The sequence below is a fragment of the Apis florea genome, unplaced genomic scaffold (genome assembly GCF_048593485.1).
Source record: "Apis florea isolate Af1SG1 unplaced genomic scaffold, ASM4859348v1 contig_3493_pilon, whole genome shotgun sequence".
NCBI lineage: Eukaryota > Metazoa > Arthropoda > Insecta > Hymenoptera > Apidae > Apis > Apis florea.
Window position 1 is genome coordinate 2,619,207 of NW_028256772.1, and position 14,620 is coordinate 2,633,826.

A 14,620-nucleotide genomic window follows, 5' to 3' on the forward strand; every position below is an offset into this window, starting at 1 on the left:
CTTGATATCTGAAAATAGCGCTTATTCTTCTTTTATCGTAAAGTATTTTAAAAGTCAATTTCTTATTTTTTGTGTTATCTCTATGATTTATTTTTATTTTTTTTATAATACAATTTTTTTATAGTAGTTTTTTATAAATTAGAAATATATTAATTTTTCTTTAATACATTCTTTTGTTTCATATCATTTTTATAATCATTTTTATAATGAAATTACATCTTTTTTTTTCTTTCACACTGTACTCTCCCTACCTATTACTACAATGTTGGAAATAATAGCCGTCTCATCAGTTGGAAATGAATGCTTTAGATTACTCCGATAAGCTAGTAAGCGTGAAGTGTGCCCTTAGCTATAATGCCAACCTCCTGCTGGTGGGGCCCTCTGTACGGTTGACGACTTTGTAACCTGAAGATTCGTCAACGTCAGACCCCATTAGCAACAGCCCTTCGTCTACCTTGACTCGCTAATTCTCTCTTATGGTAAATACGATGTAAGTTTCGTAATATGTATTTCGTTATTATTATGCATGGAAAAAATGACAATAAATGACAATAAATATAAATTCGATTGGATCCAATCTATAATTCAAATCTAGAAATTGAAATATGAAAATTATTAATATTAGACATATTTATTCTTATTAGATATCTTTATATATATTAATATAATATTATATGTATTAAAAATTTAGATGATATTATTATATGAAATTAAGAAATATTCATATAGTCGTTATTTATTTCTCTCGTAAAATATTTTATAGCGTTCTTAAAAAATATTTTATATGCACCAATCAAAACGCGCAGCTATGTTAAACATAGGAACGAAATGGAACGAAATGAACCAGATACATATTTGTATGTAACGTGACAAACTTCACTTATGTGATAATTTTGTGCAAAATTATAATTATAATTAATAATATCAAAACATAAGTAACAGAAATGAAACAACAATTTAGAAATTTATTTGAATGGGAATGATATTTTTGATTAATATACAAAAAGGGAAACAATAGTGTGCTGCTCGGTAACCATTGCTTGTCGCTTGGTTGTGAGATAAAGGTTAATTTAACATTATGGCGTACTAGAGCCATGGTATACAACGATGCGAATGTTAAACACGCGTTGTAAATTCATTTCCATGCGAAATCGTAAAGTCAAAGTGAAAGCACCGTCGACATTACATTTTCGAGTATTTTTCACGACTGCATACAATGTATTACAAAGATAAGAGACTCCTCGATTAAAGCTGAATTCTGAGCTATCACGCTTCGACGATTTGCGCGCTGCTCGAAAATTTATACGCTGGGGAATAGCCAGGTTGCTTATCGCATTAAGTAAATCGTTTTATTACCTTTCGTTTTATGTTCATCTTCATAATAATTTTAATACTCTTCGGAATAGTTTTAATACCCTTGGTGAATTGAAAAAATATAATGGTATGTTAATAATAATATTAATGGAATCAATTATCAATACTTTCTATGACAAAACTGAATGACAAAACAAAATGAAATTGTAATTAATTCAATTTTTTCAATTAAGTTTTCTTCTTCTTTTGATAAATGATTAAGATGATTTTAACATTTTAAAATATTATCAGAATTCATTATTTTTGATAATGGAATTTATTTATAATTAATATACGATTTCATATTTATTTTCAAATAAATTATACAAAATGTAACGGATGATAAATCTAATATTATTATCAAAAGCACTTTAAAGAAATATAAAAAATTAAATAGAATATGTATATACACAAAAAATTTAAAATAATCATTATAAAAAATTTTTATAGTTGTTTGATATTGGCACATTTTCAATATAACGATTTATAATTCGTCATAACATGCATTGATTTATCAGTAAAAGTTAATCATATTTTTTTCATGTGTTTTTAATTGCCATGTTTATGATCAATGTTATATTTTAAAATTAGCAATAATAAAGCTTTTTCTATATTATATATTTTTCTTTTTCAAATTTTTAAATAAATATATCATGTAAATTTATCACATTTAAGATCTTTTTTGATCAAATTTTCAATTTTTGCAAATGTAATTTTTTAATCTATACTATTGTAATTGAAATTATGATCTTCTTTGTTTCATCTTTGAGAATCTAAGAAATGATATTTCATTTTTCAAATGATATAATCATTTTTAAAATATGATAAATATGACATGAAGTTAAATATTTATAAAATAAGAATATTATTTAAATTTTAATGGATTAGGATTAATAAAATATAAACGTTCAAATATATAAATCAGGTGAAAAGTTTTTTTTCCATCACCAAATATTCCAAATTCTTAAACTATCATCAAATAATCTCTTGCTTTTGAAATTGCCCCATAAATCTGACAAATTTACATTTTCTTCGAACTTAAATACATGAGCATCGAACAGCATTTATACGTAACGAATGGAAAAAGTTTCTTCGATTGCCTTGAAAAAAGAGAAGACGATAAGGGTGAAGGAAGAAAAAAATGGAATTAAACATCAGATTTGTAATTAGAAAAGATGTAAATCCAGAGGCTAGATTAGGCACAGTGGAGATAGAGAAGAAAAAGAAATATGCATACATATATGTGATGACTATAATTTTTTTAATTTGAAATTTGAAAGAAAGGAATTTGAATTTTTGATTTGATCCATAAATATGTATAATTATTAGATTTATTTCTTTTTTTCTTACTTATAATGAAGAATAAGAAAAGGAAAAAAAACTTTAAATTCATAAGGTTAAATAATTTTGTTTAGTAATTAAATAATTGTCAATTATATTTTGATGCTAATGGTTTTCTTATTTTATTAAAATAAAAAATTTTTTTCTCAGAAAAATATGTGATAATTACTTAGAAAATGAATATCATCTTCAATGAGTTTGGAATATATTAAAAATCAACATAAAAAAATTTTTCTACATAGATAATTGTTGTTCGGCTTTATTTTTCGAGATATTATTTGAAACGAATTGGAACAGAATAATTGAACAACTGAACAAATACAAATCATCTGTGAAAAAATTCGAAACAAAGGACGATAATTCGAAATGGCGTTAAAGTCATCTTAGATATATGGAATCAAATATTTAACTAGAACATCGTTAAAATTAAGTGAAGGAAAAGATAAAGTGATTGAGGGTGGCGAAAATTGCACGATCGTTGTTGAAGAACTTTTACGATTGACAAATACAAAAGATCCAATTACTAATGATAGAATGGTTAAACACAACAAATGAATTCTAATGCCATATGGATTATATGACTCATACTGAGATTTCGTGTCCTTAGTATTGTTTACATAGGATTAAGAATTTATGGATGAAATATCTAATTTGTTAGATAAATTAAACATTTGATAAATTATACTTATTGATGACTCAATGCTCATATTTTTTTTAAATATTAAATAATTATCATTAATAAAAAGATGTAATAATTTTTAAAATTATATATTTTTATATTAAATGTTTTATATAGTAGAATAATTTTAATACTATATATAAATTGTAAAAAAATTCACAAAAATTTATGGAAGAATATTGTCAAAATATTCGTAAAAGAATGTATAAAAGAATTATTTGAAAATTTTTTAAAAATGTTTTTCAAAAAATTTGTCAAAAATTACTAAATTAAAAAATATGTAAACTTCATTTTTTAAAATTATTTTACCAAAAGTTTCTTTTTAAAAACCATTCAAGTTTATTTCAGGAACTAAATATTATTTAACAAAATATAATATAATAATAAATAAATAATTAAAATTAAAATAATTAAAATAATTTGAAATTTCATTGGAATAAAAAAATATTTAAAAATACATTAAACATCGTAAATTCCGTTTTCAGATTTGTTGACTTTAAAACAGCTTCTCTCAAGATTTCCATCAAATGTCAGCGTTCAAAAAGAAGCTGTGATGGTATTTTCATGATGTGGCTAAAATTATACTGTCATAACGATAGATTCAGTTTTCAAAACAATCGAAAGATGTCCTTCGTAGTCTTAGCTTGAACCAACCAGAAAGTTAAAATGGTGGGAATATCATCACATCGCCCAGTTCGAATTTCTATTTCGGTCATCTAACCATGCTGTGCCATTCGTCTCTACCGTTGGATATTTTTAAAAGATTTTCAACTCGACAGGAGTTCCTTTTTCATTTGGAATTTTCTTGCGTGACAACTGCCATATTTTCAAGTCGCTTCTCGTATGTGACTTTCTCTTATCCTCGTAACTTGCCAACCAATCGTGAAATGTTGTTCGTACTTGAGTAGAAAACCTTGAGGTGAGTTTTGATGCATTGTGGAGAAGGAGAGTTTGTTGTTGCGTTGAAGATTTCTTGAAGTTTTACGTATATTTATACTAAATGTTACTTTAACGGATTTGGATTTACTTTTCGGAAGAAAAAACTTGATTAACTTTTTTATTTTTATTTTTTTTTTATTATAGTGCTGATTAATAACTACGAACTGTGAATCATTGTTATTAAAGATAATAATTAATTTCAATATATAGTTAATTCAATGAAATTAATTTTATTTATTGAGAGATTTTTCAAAGATTTTTTTTTAATTTTTTATATTTTTAATTTGAAAGGAAAAGTAAAAAAAGATATAAACTTGCAATTTTAATAGACGATAAGACTAAAAAATTATATACTTATTGAGGGAATTTACCGTGAATGGTGTAGATGTCGAAGGTGTTTACTGAAGTCAACCAAAGTAAAGAAGAGAATACTTGACTTATTATTGTACTAATACTAAAGTTAGTATTATAGTGAAGAAAGTTAAGCTATAAAGTTTTTTTTTTAGTATTAGCTTCGTTTAATATTTTGTGTAATCTCTATTTCCAGAGATTATAACCTTAAATTAATAAAACGTTTGACAATTCAATGTTTTTACGAACAATTAAAAGAAAATGTTGAAAATTAAGAAATAATTAGAAGATATATTGTGAGATAAACTGTATTATTTTAAATTTTTATTATTTAAATACATTCTATATAAAAATAATATGGAATCGGATAATAAATCTATTCTACTTGTACGGAAATGTCTCTATTTCTCCGTCAGAAAAATCTGCCACGAGGCATAAAGAAAAACGAGAGGGACATGTACTCGTAGGATTACGATTCCCCGTCAGATTTCGTTGTCACTGGCCAGTTTCTCTTGATTTCTCGATTTTCTTCTATGACATCTTTGCACATCAGAGTAAATATTTGATATGATTTTTCTTCTGTCTACTCATTTCAACGTGACGCGTTGAATCATCTGCGACCATCACATTCGAATCCTTATTACTTCTTCCTTATATTTTTTCTTTGTTTCTCTGATAATCGCATTTCCATCACGTTTTTAATATTCTCTATCACTTTTCTGAATTTGTTAAACTTTTACAATCAATATTCTATTTTCACGTCTTTATTTATAAGAAATAATTTTTTTGTTACATTCTTTCTCTTACTTCTTTTTCTTCTCATATTTTTTTTATACTGTTTAATATCATGATTGACTTATTTGTATCTATATTTTCATTCATTCAGTGATGGCTCATTCAATTAATTTGCATAATATTATATTCATTTATATAGACATATATTCATTCATTATTTATCCAATCATTCTTTTATTCAAAGATTGTTTAGTCATTTTATTATATATAATTATTTGTTTTTAGCTTATTTATACAGTATTTATTTTCTTATTTGTTATTACACTTATTTACTATTGATTTATATATCCATTTAGATTCATTTTTTCTATTTTATTCATCTAGTTATTTATTTACTTTATTAATGATTTAATGATTTCTTTCTATTTACTCTCATTAACTTTCCTTATTAATTTATCTACAATTTCATTTCTTTAATTTATTTCATTATGATTTTATCTAGTAACTACTCTTTCATTTATTATTTATCTAAATATGTATTCACTCCTCTTCCACTTCCTTTTATTCATTCTTTTTGTCAAAACTTGATGTTCATAATCTTAAATTGTAAACGTATTCGTGTTGCAGGCGGTGCACGCGGTGAAAATACCGCCTTAACCGTTTCAAGGGTTGTAAAAGTGCGTGGGGGGATGTCGCGTGCACACATGGTACATGTATCACCACAGTGGGAACGAATTTCTTCTGTGTGTGTTTATCTTCCCTACCGTTTACTATACAATCAAATGATAAGAACAATAATCCTCGCATTTAATGCGCACAGATAACACATTCGTTGGCAAGAAGAAAAAAAATAAAAAAGAAAAGTTTTACGATTTTGGTAGGATCGTATTGATAAAAAAGAATCCAGGTAATTTTCAATCCTTCTCTTTAATAATAGCTTTCTTGCTTATAATTATCATGAAATTATTTAATAGATTTTTAGTTGTGTGAAATGATTTGTATGATTTGTATAATTTGGTTTAGTTTATTCAATAATATGGTCTATTCTTTGAAAAAAATTAAAAAAACAAACAACTAATATATAATTTAGATTATTTTTATTTATAAACAATAATTCATATTTCATAATATATATTTTTTATTTGTAATATTAATCATTTTATAAATTTTATAAGATGAAGGATAAAAGAGAAATATAACATTCATTCTCATTATTTTCATGTTTTGCAAAATTAAATAATTGTAAAATTATATTTTCATTTTTTTATGTCTAATTAAAATATGCACTTTATTTTATAAATAATACAAATAAATTTATTGCATGCTTATTCATTTAATGAACTAAAATATAAAAATTTAATTTTCTTACAAAGTTGTTTTGTGATATTCCTAATCTTTTCTTTTTTTCTTTAATTACATTAAATTATTAAAATAATTTTTATATATAATTCATGCCTATTAAATCATCATACAAATAATATAATTTTTCTAATATGATTGATTCTGTTTAATTTAAAACGAAAAGAAAAAATATATGAAAAAATATAAAAGAGAATAAGAAATTTATAAGGGAAGTCCAATTTAATATTTATATTCATCAATTTCAAATTCATATTCAAAAAATATTATATATATATATTCTTTTATTAAATCGATTAATATTAATTATACAAGCTTTGCATAAAATGTATAAAATATAATGAAAGCTTTTAACACGAATGAAAGCAGGAAGTTGCTGATTTAGCACGATCTTTTTTCTTTCGTTGTTTGCAAGTGTTATCTGATTACCACCGGTAAAACGCTCGTCCGTTCTCCTCGATAACATCGCGTGTATTTCGACATTGGTGGGCAGAATTACGGGGACAATTTTTGTGGGTTCAGACCTCGAAAAAAAAGTCGGTTATTGATTTATCTAAGCATTTGTTTAGTCAATCGAATTTCTCGCCTTTCTCGATCTCTTCCTTAATTTTTAAAATGGAAAAAGAAAAGATGAAAAACCTAATAAAATTATTATATTGAAATTTTAACATAAGTTCATTATCAATAATGAAAACGAATAGGTAAATGGGCAAAGATAATTAAAATTTTTTATTAAATATTTTTTCAAAGTAAAAAAATTAAATGTTCAATAAATAAAAAAAATATGTATTATATTAATTATATAATATTATTGCTTTTATTTATATTTTCACAAATATTAAAAATTACTTGAAATTTTATTCTATAATTTATTACAATACAATTTCTCGTATCAAATATAATAAAATGTATTACGTATTAATTTTTCTAATTACTTACTTTGATCTAATTAATCAATTATATACTTTAATTATATTTCATTGTTAATTAAGTTTCTTCCTGATATATATATTCGTGAAATATCTTTCTAGGATCGATTCTTAAAGCTAAACAAAACTAACAAAAACAAAAGTTGATATACAAAAATAACATAATAAATAATAAATGGCCAACACTTATTTATTACACACAAACAATTGAAATTTAGATGAAAAGAGAGGTTAGAAAAATAGAATCAAATAAAATCTATCTCTGTCACGCTGTCGTTTCGTTTCATTATTCGATACAAGCTTGAATTGCTTGTAACTTAATAAATAAATAACTCGATATTTTTCTACATCAACTTTTCCGTTCTCTTTTTTCTTTTTGGTCCCCTTGAAAAGACAATATATTTCACGTATATGAGGTACGATCATATTTTTATCAAAAATGCACGCCAGATGCGAAATGTACATCATCTTCACCCGAAACCATCGAACAAGGGGCTGGAACGTGTACATCAAATTTTCTCCTGAACAAGAAAGTGTCCCATGTGTCGCGATCCGGTATATGCAAAACGGTAATCGAAATTCGTGTTGCGTACTCGGTTTGGGTAACGACACTCAGGAGAGAACGACATCGAACGATAGATACTTGCGATTCGATTCGAGACGAGAGAGATTGTCTCTGAAACGATAGGGATGAGTATTGTGGATGAGGAGGTTGTAGACCGAGATTCCGCATCGATGAAAAACGATCGGGGAATATGAAGGATTGAAGAAAAAAAAAAAATTCTGGTACGATGTTCGTCTTTCTTTTTTCTATTTTCAGTTTTAATTTATTCTTAAAAAATAAGAAACATGAAAATTAAGAAGTATAATAGATACATGTTCGATGCAGTCTGTGATAGAATTGTAACTATATTATTGATCGATGAGATAACTGATAGAATTTCATTAAAAATAAAAAAGATTTTAATTTCTTTATTCCTAATGAATTGAATATGCAATGAAAAATTGTATCCAAAATTTATAAAAATATTTAAACATTGGGGACCGATTTCACTTTCTGAAAAATCAAAATTTAAGAAGAATCTCTTAATGTAAGAATTTTTTGCCTTTATATATCTATAGAAAAAAAAAATTATTCAAAATATTGATAACAACATATTTTTGACATATTTTAAAATCAAGAGGAACAAATCGCAGAAAAACTTCTCTAAATAATTACCAAAAAAGAATAAGATGATGTGTTGGTAAAAAAATTAGAATAGGGTCGTAACTTATTTATTGATTCACCCTTGCACATCCTCGATCAACCTCCCGAAGCCACAAAGCTTTGCATCGTTTAACACGGGATACTTGGACTCGTGTGACAGTGTCTGCCAGGCTTCTTATTAGTCATAGGGCCACGATGGGTCGACGGGGGAACCCCTTGTGGACAACGTATCGAATGTAGTCTGATGCACGCCGCTTGAGGGGGCCCTGTGCGCGAAGGGGCGCGCCCCCATACTCAGGCACCCCGCTATACAATGTCCTTAGCTAGTGTTTCGCACGACGCTCACCCGTTCGCCTGATCCTCGTGCCTCGTGCTAACGAAATAATTCGAACATCCTTGTTGTGTTGTTTGCCATTTTTTTGCTTTAATCGTGCTTATGGTTTTCGCGTTCAAGGATGAGGGGGGTGTTCATGAATGATGTACAGTGGGCGAGGATGGTGAGAATGTTTCGGAGATTTCGTCTGTTGAATTTCTCAATAAACGAAACTCGAGTATACGAGAAAATATTGCGGTGGAGAAATTAATTTGAATTGTTGTTGAAACGAGGATGATTCTATATTTTGAATTTTAATGTTTGGAGAAACGAGTTGATACGATTAATTGAAATTATACCATTTCGGTGGGAAAATAAGTGTTATTTATGAATACTTAGATTTGAGTGCATGAGCAAAACAAAATTGAACATTTGAATGATCTGAATAATGAATAATTTGAAAATTTATTTATCTAAAGAAATAAGTATAATTATATCCATGATATGAGAGAGAAATTATGTTTAATTATTAAAAATAGGAATAACAATATTCTCAAATTCTTTTCATTAAAGTTTGACTAATTATTCTTGTTTTTTATCCATTTTTCAAATATTAATTATATATAAATATATATATTTCTTATATTATTAACAAAAATAAATTACCAATTAAAAGCATAGTGCAATATTTTGTGGATACTTATTAAAATAATTATACTCTTCTACAAGAGAATATTCATTTCAACCTCGTTTCAAATCTAAACACTTCTCGACGAAAGGAATAAAATTAGTAAGAAAGGAGAGAAGATCCTGCAAGCCTGCCTTGACTCGATATTGGGATTTACGTCTCGGGGAAAGGATGTGAACGATAATTCGCCGCGTAGCGGCGATCATGGAATCATTTACTTGTACAGTGTTTTCCACTATCCCATTGTATGGAATAAAGTTGGAATATTTTAAACGTTTCAAGTATCGTGAATCGTGGAAGAATGAGACGTTTATCTCACACGCAATTTTATACTGGCGAACGCGTCAGGTGGCATATGATCAATGTACAGCACTATCGAATAGGATTCGCGAATATCAGGTAATTTTTCTTCCATTCTGGATGTATAAATTCTCATGATGGGAGACTTTGATATCACGTATTTTTTTGAAAGTATTTTTTTAGTTAATATTTAGAGTTGGAGTTTCCTAAAAGAGAGTTTAATGCATGATTAGTATTTGTTTGTTATAAGAGTAATAAGAATAGTAATGAAAGTAATTTTGAGACTAAAATTTGTTTTTATATTAATTTTAACTTAATGATTCAATTTTTATTTTTTAAAATCAGATGTATATGTAATATATCTTGGAAATTATCTAATATCTGTTTATTTATATTGTTTTTATTCTATTAAATTTTTTTAAAATCTAATTATAAATTAGAATAATTTTGAGTTAGGTCGATTTGTAATGTATATTTAAATATTTTTTGTAATGATTCTCAAGATAATTACATAATGAATAATTTCTCCAGTCTCGTTAAATATGCTCACTTTAAATGCTTTGTTCACCCTTAAAAATTCACTCTTTTGTTCGCGTGCACACGGTCGTATTCAGCCGTCATTTACACTTGTTAGACTTAGTGACACCCTTCTGAATTCCTGAAAAATAATTACATTTACATTTTCCTAAAAACTTTGACTTATTATAATTAAAACATTTAAAATATTATAAAGTATTTTTATTTAGAACAATTGAAAATTTATAAATATCATTCAATTACATTTTAAATTGTAATAAAATTAAAAATGATATTTTGATCAATTTATGTTGATCAAATGAGAAGACAATTCCATTAAAAATTAAGAGAACTTACTTGGATTACTAATTGTATCAATAATTTAATTAAAATTCATTTTATAGTTTAGCCAATTTAGATTGGCCACCCTCTAATAGTCTTCAAAGATCCACAAATCCCTAATGAATGAATTTACACGCAGGGTAATCGAAGAAGGTAACTGCAAATAACAGCCATGGCCCGGTAAAACGAGCGTATTAATATAATCCTATAATTCCGCCGGATGTTCCGTTTGTACGTACTTCACGGTCAGACGTTTTAGCGTCAGTATCAATTACTTTACCCTTATCAACTTGGCTAACCCTTCGAGTCTAGCAAACATCCTTTCTATCACTTTGTGTCAACATCCTCGCCGTATGAAATGCATCTATGTCTCAGGAAGTTATTGCAAAAGCTCTTATAGATTTGCATCAGCTTGCTACAGAAGGGAGAAATAATAAAATTGAGAAATTGGATTTGAAGTAAAATAAATTAAAGAGATTTGTTATTTATGAATAAATGAGAAGTGTGAGTTTAATTTTAGATCTTAGATCTTAAAGATCTTAGATCTTAATTTTAGATCTTTGTAATTTGAAGATTCGTGACTTTAGGAAAAAAGAATATTTAAGCCAATAATTATAGACCAGATTTAAAATCTTTTTTAGAAATACATTTTATACATTAACCTCATAATCTTAATAAAGAGAATTATATTTATAAATATTAAAATTTCTTTTATATTTTACATATAATCTATTTTTCATCATTTTTAAAACATTTTGATATTCTTATTACTCTATATTTATTTGTTTACATTTTTAATAACATATAATATGTGTAGTTACATTACTTATCAAACTATCAATTTTTAATCTAAAAATTAGATTAAAATCATTATCTATTATAGCTACATTACTACTTACATAATCTACATAAAAAAATTTCAACCATACAGAAATTTTTCATATTCAAAGACTTATCATATCCAATATAATATATAATGTCTATTTTACTTGTTTTTTTCATCATCAATCATCAACTGGATAGGAAATATAAATAAGAAAGAAATATCAAAAGTTAATGTCTAACTTTGACATAAGCTATGTCAAAACGACAAAGCAACTCGTGTTTCCAGCATCTTAATTCCTGACGAATAGGTTAGGTGGCATACGCAGCAGAACCTCTAAATCAGGATTAACGGGAAGATAAAGCGTGGCCATAATCCTTCGTATGGCAAACTAATGTCTCATTTGCGCATGTTGGACGTATTTTGCCCCGTTTGATATAATGTGTTTTACTCTGGTCCTAAGAGTCATTCTACTCTAGCAGTTACGCTTAATATTAATTTTGTCTTAAATTAAGAGGCTGAGAAACAAAGGGAATATGGTAATTCTCATAATGAATTAATATGAATTTGAAAATATTTTATTTTGTATAACATTTTAGAATGGTTTATAAGGATTTTAGGTATATAAAGTATTAGGTATAAAATATAAAGATTGAAAAAAGTGAGTGATATGAATTATACGATTACACTTAGAATAAAAGTCGATATTGATATTTGTGTTTGTTAAATGAATATGAATATAATTGATCTTTGATGTTGGTTTTTTTTATTGGTTCATATAATCTTTTAATAACTAATATTTGTATATTAAAGTTTTTATCAAAATTTCCATCCTACTGTAATAGAGAATAATTTCACACGAAACTAACCTCAAACTTTTACTTACCCTTCATAAAATCAATTCTTAACATCAAGAAAATTATATTTATTTAATAATAAATATAATTATATTTATTGGAAATATATTTCTACTATTAACATAAGAAAATACAGAAAAAAAAGAAAGAAAATTTATGTAAAGAAGACGAACAGCATAACAGAAGAATCGATTTTGTCGTACACTTTCATTCTTTTTTTTTCTCACTTATACTTTTCTTTCAATGTAAAGAGAATGAGAAAGATAAAGTCAGAGAAGTACAAACCGAACAAGATGAACAATTTTCCCGAAGCCATGTCGAAGATTCGCTTTTGCAGAGGCCGCTCGAGTTTCGATGGCACGTCGTCGTCTGAATACCAAGTACTTGGCCAAGGGGACAAGGGGATGATCGTGGACGATGCTTCCAAGGGGACGTCTACTTGAGAAAAATGATCGGACGAGACGATCCAAGCCAGGAAACACGTCGCGATCCGGCAATAAAACGATTCTACAGGGACGAGTTGGTTCACCGTTAGGCTTAGTGACTTTTCGTAGTTTTCAGTGATATTGGGTTTTTATAGGTTAGACGATGGAATTTTGATGGAAAAGTTTGAATCATTTAGAAGGGAAAATAGTTTCCGAAAAATCTGTGTAGCATCGTGATTTATTCTTAAATCATGATATAGGGAATTGTTGATAATTGCTAGGGATTTTTGAATTTTCTAAAATTATATTTGAATAAAATTGTGAATATTTTATTTTATCATTTATAATTTTATTACTTTTTCATTATTGTAAGGAAATCTAATTTTATCTTGAAAATTATTATGAGTTTATCACAAAATGATAAAAACGAATCTAAGAAAAGATTTAAAAATTAATAATTAGTAAAATACATAAATATAAATATAAATTTTTAAAATTAATATTATAATTTTTCAAGTAAACATATATTTTGAATCATCTTGTACATTGTAATAGTAGCTTGCTGTATATATATATATATATATACTGTATATATACTCCTATTTCTCGGCACAACTTAATGTCAGCAACCAATCGTACCAGTCGACAACCATGTACGTTGGGTTGCCGGGCTGCAGGTGCAGATTGTACCGCGGGTAGTTGGCTTTCTAGGCTTCCGAGAACAAAGATCCGCTTTCTATTTGTCTGAGATATTTGTCTGATGGAAACAATGTCGACCACAATGAAGCTCGATTCAGAAATGAAAGCTTGATTTCAAGACGATAGTTACCACGAGACTTGATAGAACAAAGAAAGGGGGAACTTACATTATGATGAAGAATAGGGATGCATTTAACGAAACAGTAATATTAATTTTTAGAATATAGATTATATATTGAAAATAATGAAGTTTGTCAGGTTTAATTAAAATGCATTTGTTTAAATTTGCATCTTTATTATTTCGCATTCTTTTTATAATAATTTTGAAGAAATTGCAAAGAAGTTATTTCAATGATTTTGAAATATATTATAGAAATTAACATTTTGAATAATTTTTTATCATACATATAATCAGTGATCAATTTTAATTTTCGAAATATTTGTAAAAAAGAATATATATAAGAATATATATAAATATTTCTCTTTTTTCTTTTTTTTAATGATTTTGTAAAATACACACACACACACACACACACACACACACACTAATTTGTACTAAATAATAATATCAATTACAGAAAAATCGATACAAAGAATTGATTTCAAAATCAATTCAGAATCGATATAAAATCAAAAAAATATTATCATGGAACTGAATTAAAAATTACAATGCAAACAGATATTGAAAATTTATTTTCGGAATAGTTCAAAGCTACATTTTCATAGTTAATATCTTCTTTGATTTGTCGAAGATCCATATGGCT

The 14,620-nt window shown here is 26.6% G+C and overlaps 1 protein-coding gene and 3 long non-coding RNA genes across 13 annotated transcripts in view; 3 read left to right on the plus strand and 1 right to left on the minus strand.

Annotated features, from left to right (window-relative positions):
- LOC100863451 (uncharacterized) overlaps positions 1-14,620 on the plus strand; it is a 93,429-nt gene that overhangs the window by 43,873 nt on the left and 34,936 nt on the right. The gene's annotated exons all lie outside the window — the stretch shown is intronic.
- LOC147656930 (uncharacterized) lies at positions 847-3,663 on the plus strand. Its single transcript, XR_015293432.1, has 2 exons — positions 847-1,339; positions 2,937-3,663. It is a non-coding gene; the product is annotated as an uncharacterized LOC147656930 (long non-coding RNA).
- LOC147656931 (uncharacterized) lies at positions 4,659-6,711 on the plus strand. Its single transcript, XR_015293436.1, has 3 exons — positions 4,659-4,771; positions 4,860-5,217; positions 6,026-6,711. It is a non-coding gene; the product is annotated as an uncharacterized LOC147656931 (long non-coding RNA).
- On the minus strand, positions 7,556-13,285 carry LOC105735398 (uncharacterized). Of its 3 annotated transcripts, none has more exons than XR_015293426.1 (4): positions 13,018-13,284; positions 11,068-11,467; positions 10,745-10,852; positions 7,556-10,400 (listed from the first exon to the last, which is right to left on the minus strand). It is a non-coding gene; the product is annotated as an uncharacterized LOC105735398 (long non-coding RNA). The 3 variants fall into 3 exon arrangements; XR_015293427.1 differs by having other exon boundaries at positions 8,822-10,400; positions 10,706-10,852; positions 13,018-13,285; XR_004224847.2 differs by lacking the exon at positions 7,556-10,400 and having other exon boundaries at positions 10,471-10,852; positions 13,018-13,283.